Here is a 7,033-nt window from a genome sequence, read left to right as displayed (position 1 = left end):
TACCATAGTAACTTTGGGGAGAAGTTAAAAGGGAGGAAAGTCTTTAAACTTTAGACTTGAACAAGATTTCCCAGAATATTTTTTTTTATTTAATAGACATTTGAATTCAGCAGTCTGCAATGTGCTTCATTATCATTTACTCCTAACTTAGTACCACTGTAGTCTTACTTATTATGGCCTCTGTAACAATCAAGACTGTAATATTAAAGTGCATGTGCAACAGATAGCAGTGACAGGAATGTTAATGGCAACATTCCCCCTTTATATATAGGTTTAAATTACAGGGTCTTCTGATATTATTCATTTAGAGAAGTCTGAAGGGCTACTGATTTTACTGAAAAGTAGTAGTGAGGAATAAAAGCTTGATTAATGTATTTCTCCTGTACTATTTCTGATTAAACATGACATGTACACAATCTCAGAGCTAATACTAATTCAGTTTGAGAAATGTGTTTTCTTAATACTCTTTATATAAGACACAAGTTAGAAGAAAGTTAGAAAAATTAAATTACATGTTTTATCCAACAACGTGGATAAAATTGTGAATTATTGAGCTTTGAAGTCTGCCCATTATTCACCCCTAGAGGGCAATGTTTGATCACACATTAGGAAAAAAATAATGATAATTTAAATCATAAATATTATATTTCTTCATGTTAGTTCTCGGATATAGGAATGTTATAGTGGGAAGAGTGACTAATATTATCCTTTTGCCCTCAACTGCATTTAGATGGCCAGTAAAGTTGTTTTTAAAAAGTTGTATTTGTTCTAAAGTCCTTCTCTTAACATTAATATGAAGTATGATTGCACAAACAGAGACCATCTGTACTAAAATGTGTATACCGATTTCTGTTGAAGAAAAATTCCATCCTCCCTTCAGAGTTGACCAAGGAATAATAATGCATTGATGAATCTGGATTTAGTCATGCTTACAAATGACTCACTGAAGTTAGTGCAACTTGAGTTATGATTAATTGAAGTTTGACTGATTTCAATGGAAGTTCCAACTTGACCTGAGGATTCTTTGGTTCATAGGCTAATAATATGTTAATTTCTCTTTGCCTAACCAAGTTTCTTCCTGCCTCTTCCTCCAAACTTCTGTTCATGCTTTAGGTTTCCAAATGAATGGAGGTAGATACTGTTTCCAAAGATTTATCATTTGTCATCATCCGGTAAATCAGTGGAATTGCATATGGGAAGAATCCAACCCTTTTTGCCAGATTCAAGTCTCAAAACTATGATCACTTAAATGTATCTATGATTCATATATTATATTAAATTATAATGTTGCTTGTTTGGTTCTAGCTAAGCATGATGTAGGTATCCAATTTGGATTACGGTTTGGCATGATTTAAGAAATTAGATCAGGTCTGGCTATAATTCCAAATTTTTATTAGAATTTGGTTGTGTGAAATATTATCTCTGAATCTTTTTAATGTACATTTCATTCACTACCATGTAACCATTTGTTAATGATAAACCTTCCTTTCTTCTGAAATTAAAGCTGTTCATTTCAAAAATGAATATAATCTCACACTGGATCTAAGATAATATACCATTGTATAATAGCCATATTGCTGATTTTTCCATCTTTTCTCATTATTGATGGTATCTTTTAGCATGAATGGCATGGACTTGACAGGATAGAATATTGCGTATTTGCAGTGGTGGGATTAAAAAAAATTACTACCGGTTCTGTGGGCGTAGCTTGGTAGGCATGGTGTGGCTTGGTGGCAGGGGAAGAATACTATAAAATCTCCATTCCCTCCCCACCCCACTAACCTCCTTTCCAGCTCCATTCTCCTGTGCAGAAAAACAGCCAAGATCCAGGCAATCAGCTGGGACTCAGGAGGCAGAGAATTGATGGGGGCAGGGCCAGTCAGAGGTCGTATTTGCTGGTTCTCCGAACTATTCAAAATTTCTGCTACCGGTTCTCACCTCTGCGTATTTGTTCATATGTGTATGTTTGGCTACCTAGTTTCCTTGCAATTTATGCAATTGAAAAGGATTCTGTGTTTGGTTCCTTGATCCTTTTGTTTTTAGACTGAAATTTAATTTCAGCCTTTCAGCCTCCAGAAATTTGCTTTGGCAGAAATGTATGCCATAGCTTGGGGGGGTGGGGCAGAGCTTTACTAGAATCCTAGCAAGCAAGGAAAAGGAATATGTATCAAATGCTGTTTTGGCTATTCCAAAGCAACCTTCAAAAGTAGACCCACCTATAAAAGGGCTTGGGGTGTTTAAGGGCAAGTGTAAAATGCCACTTTTATTATTGTTACAGAAACACCCACCAAGAAGTGCATGCTGCTGCTAAGTCATCACCCTGTGAGAGCTTGCTTAGCTGTGATCTCATGAAAGGAGCCTCCTGCTTCCCTCCCCTTTAATCTTGGTTTATTGTTAGCATTAATCCCTGTAGACCTGTAGGAGCTGAACAGGCAAGTCAGAGAACAGAAGTTCCTTCGTTTTGGTCTGGGGGTAAGTCGATCCTATTTTCTTGACAACCATTTATGTTCTGTGTCTGTTTTGTCAAAACTATAATGTGCATTCTGTTCAGTCTGTTTCAGGGTATGTTTGCTGTTTTCATCATTAACAGCCTGCTTTACTGATTTTGTATCCCAGCATAATACTTTTCTCTGTCCTTTTGCTTATGATTGAATAAACTGTGGAACGAGATGAATCACAGGGCTAAAAAATCTTTGCAAATGCTTGTATCAATTTGAACATTAATTTTGAGTTCTTTTTTTCAATGACCTCTAGCAAAATGTATTCCTTTGGCATCAATAATGTGGTCTCTTGTTGTTTACTATATAGATTAAGTTTTCTTTTTAGCATGTAATCAGTTGGATATATATTGGAGACTGCAGTTTTCTTAGTAATTAGGATGATGGAAAGAAGAGCTGTGTTAATGATGCATTGAATTTTAGATGAATTATTATGTTTTATTATATAAATGATTTGCTTTACATCCACTCTTTTGGGTAATATATTAAGAGTCACAAAAGGGGGAGGAGAAATCACATAAGCTTTATTTTGCTTTTCTTTCCATTTCAACTTTGACTGAGTTAATTCCTGTGTTTCTGTAGTTTTCCTAATATATCCTTTCAGCAGCCTATGCTTCACTGCTTGTGCTATAGGATATGAATGCTGAACAATTTTTACCAGTGAAATATTTATCTATGTTATTAGATTGTATTGCATGGCACATTATTCTCTGTATCAAACTGAATAAAGCAAGTCCTATACTACTTTGCCTAGGAGAGATAGAGTGGGAAGTTAAGCTTCTGTCATCTCTTTATGCAAAATACACTGCTCAAAAAAATAAAGGGAACACAAAAATAAGACATTCTAGATCTGAATGAATGAAATATTCTTATTAAATATGTTGTTCAGTACATTAGTTGAATGTGCTGACAAATCACACAAAAATTATCAATGGAAATCAAATTTAGCAACCCATGGAGGTCTAGATTTGGAGTTACACTCGAAATTAAAGTGGAAAAAAACACTATAGGCTGATCCAACTTTGATGTAATGTCCTTAAAACAAGTCAAAATGAGGCTCAGTACTGTGTGTGGCCTCCACGTGCCTGTATGACCTCCCAACAATGCCTGGGCATGCTCCTGATGAGGTGGCAGATGGTCTCTTGAGGGATCTCTTTCCACCCCTGGACTAAAGCATCCCCCAACTCCTGGACAGTCTGTGGTGCAACGTGGCGTTGGTGGATGAAGTGAGACATGATGTCCCAGATGTGCTCAATTGGATTCAGGTCTGGGGAATGGGCGGGCCAGTCCATAGCATCAATGCCTTCGTCTTGAAGGAACTGCTGACACACTCCAGCCACATGAGGTCTAGCATTGTCTTGCATTAGGTGGAACCCAGGGCCAACTGCACCAGAATATGGTCTCACAAGAGGTCTGAGGATCTCATCTCGGTACCTAATGGCAGTCAGGCGATTTGGCAAGCACACGGAGGGCTGTGCGGCCCCCTAAAGAAATGCCACCCCACACCATTACTGACCCACTGCCAAACCAGTTATGCTGGAGGATGTTGCAGGCAGCAGAACATTCTCCATGGCGTCTCCAGACCCTGTCACGTCTGTCACATGTCCTCAGTGTGAACCTGCTTTCATCTGTGAAGAGCACAGGGTGCCAGTGGCGAATTTAGCAATCTTGGTGTTCTCTGGCAAACGCCAAATGTCCTGCAAAGTGTTGGGCTGTAAGCACAATCCCCACCTGTAGACATCGGGCCCTCATACCACCCTCATGGAGTCTGTTTCTGACCGTTTGAGCAGCCACATGCGCATTTGTGGCCTGCTGGAGGTCATTTTGCAGGGTTCTGGCAGTGCTCCTCCTGTCCCTCCTTGCACAAAGGCGGAGGTAGCGGTCCTGATGCTGGGTTGTTGCCCTCCTACGGCCTCCTCCACATCTCCTGATGTACTGGCCTGTCTCCTGGTAGCGCCTCCATGCTCTGGACACTACGCTGACAGACACAGCAAACCTTCTTGCCACAGCTCGCATTGATGTGCCATCATGGATGAGCTGCACTACCTGAGCCACTTGCGTGGGTTGTAGACTCCGTCTCATGCTACCACTAGAGTGAAAGCACCGCCAGCATTCAAAAGTGACCAACCCATCAGCCAGAAAGCATAGGAACTGAGAAGTGGTCTGTGGTCACCACCTGCAGAACCACTCCTTTATTGGGGATGTCTTGCTAACTGCCTATGCTTTCTACCTGTTGTCTATTCCATTTGCACAACAGCATGTGAAATTGATTGTCAATCAGTGTTGCTACCTAAGTGGACCGTTTGATTTCACAGAAGTGTGATTGACTTGGAGTTACATTGTGTTGTTTAAGTGTTCCCTTTATTTTTTTTTGAGCAGTGTATATGTATCCAAATTGAGACCCAAAGGGAACAGTTTGAATTCCTATGTAGTCTTGATAAGTAGTAAAATACATTAATGGATTGTCCCAAAGGTGATTTTTCAAAAGGTAACTGGATTTTGATTTTTACTTGAAAATGTTTCGCTTCGCATCCAAGAAGTTTCTTTTGTTCTGAAGAACTGAAGAAGCTTCTTGAATGAGAAGTGAAACTTCTTTAAAACAAAAACAAAAACAAAGTCCAGTTGTCTTTTGAAAAGCACCTTCGGGACAACCATGACATGGATGACTGAGAATGTTCATAGACACATTAATGTATTATGAGATTTTTACCTTTATATAAGGCTCTAAGGATCATTTGTTTTAAAATAAAGTTTGGTAGACTCTTTGTGCCACTTCATGGGCATTTGATTTATTAGGGCTATGAAGGTACACAATTAATTGTCCATTCTTACACTGACACATAGGACTTGGCAAGAATATTTTGCAAGTCATTTATCTCTTATCTTAAATCTTAAATCTTAAATGTATCTTAAATCTGTTCTCTGTATAATTTAATAAACTTATATTACATGCATACTATGAAATAAATTGCATACTTTATTTCCTGGTTCTATATTTTCCCTCAGTTTCTTTCCTGAGGGCCACCTCTTTATGAGGTATCAATATAGTTTCTTTTAGTGCAAACCAAACAACAGTGAAATAGAAAAAATGTGAATGATTTCAATATATTATATTACATGCTTAAAATGTTTTTTCATTTTACTCAAAAAATGTAACACATTCAACGATGTAAATGAACATCATGCATATTTGCAAAACGGGTGACAAGGGGAAAAAAAAACAAAATGGAAACTCTGCTTTCTCCCAAATGCCTGTTTATATATTCTGTTACATGTTAATTCCACATGTTTAGGAATCATCAAGATATCAGTGTCAGATGGCATACTGCTATCTAGACCAGTAATTATACTTCCGCACAATCTGCTTCATTCACAGCTTCCTTATTTCATGCCTGATGATTACATTAGTTTCTTGGTTGCTCATCTTTTTTGCTGTTCATTTCAGAAGCTTAATCAAAGTAACTTTTGGAGCTTAGCCTTATTTAACACCCTGGTGATTAACAGGCTACATGCTGACTAGTCTAAGGCTACCATAACAGACTAGTCTAAGGCTACCAAGAGCCCACTAAGATCTAAGTTTGTTCTGTTTCCCTTTGCTGCCACCTAATGGACACCTGGATTTCTGCATCCCAGATATAGTAGCTAGTCTGGGAGCAATTTGTTTTTACGTATGCTTGTTCTGTATATTTTGGATAGAATTTATCATTACAAATGTATTTCTAAAATAAACTAATGAAATAAACAGTTGTGAAATGGCTACATTCTAGAAGCTGCCAACTTTAACTGGGTTGGCATCAATTTCTGAAATGAGTTATTCATGACCATAATGTTACACTTATCATAAGAATTAAGCCACCACATCAAATTATCCTAAATTTACTAAAATGAACACTCACCAATTGCTGACTATGAAATAAGTCAGCTTTTTATGAAATAAATGGCATAAATTTGTATTTAGACTAAGATGTCAGGCTTTACTCATAGCAGTACTCATTCAAATATACCGCTGTCAGAAAATGCTTTTATTGTTGATATAGCACTACCTTTAATGAACAGACATTAGTAAACAGACTACTGGAAAATCTACAACATTCCACATTTCTTTTTCCTGCCATCACATAAAAAAAAAAAAAGATTGACAGCCATTTGTTTTTCAAAAGTAAGAACTGGTTGGCGCCTATGTGTTGCTATTATAGCAGACTTGTCTCCTGACTCTCACTTAACTCTTTTTTTTTTTAATTAAAGTAAGTAAACAGGCCAAGAAGCCATAGTTTGGCACAACTTCCCATTGCATCAAGTTTCTTTAAGATTAAAGGCTCCAAATAAGTCAGGAAAGGGAAACACTTCTGAAACCAGGGCTATCTCTACGAGAAGAAGATAATGTGAGACAAGCTGCATTAATAAAATGCTAACATATCTAACTGATCTAGAATAATTATTTTAAAACCTTAATTAAATCCACATTTTATTAGTATACGCAAAGAAAATTAGAATGAATCGTCATTCTGTTTTAGTGATGCATTTTCTTTCATATA

The 7,033-nt window shown here is 37.5% G+C and overlaps 1 protein-coding gene across 3 annotated transcripts in view; it reads left to right on the top strand.

Annotated features, from left to right (window-relative positions):
• Window positions 1-2,326: 2,326 nt before the first annotated feature.
• CAMK1G (calcium/calmodulin dependent protein kinase IG) overlaps window positions 2,327-7,033 on the top strand; it is a 51,233-nt gene continuing 46,526 nt past the window's right edge. For 2 of the 3 annotated variants that reach the window (XR_015748506.1, XM_087959593.1), the window contains exon 1: window positions 2,351-2,472. The gene's annotated coding sequence lies outside the window, so the exon portion shown is untranslated. Of the gene's footprint in view, window positions 2,473-7,033 lie in introns of all 3 variants that reach the window. The other variant, XM_026675113.2, reaches the window with a different exon arrangement.

Source organism: Notechis scutatus, chromosome 3, assembly GCF_049901735.1.
Source record: "Notechis scutatus isolate UNSWTSFEM ecotype Mainland chromosome 3, rNotScu1.2, whole genome shotgun sequence".
Lineage (NCBI taxonomy): Eukaryota > Metazoa > Chordata > Lepidosauria > Squamata > Elapidae > Notechis > Notechis scutatus.
This window is presented reverse-complemented; position numbering and strand designations above follow the sequence as displayed.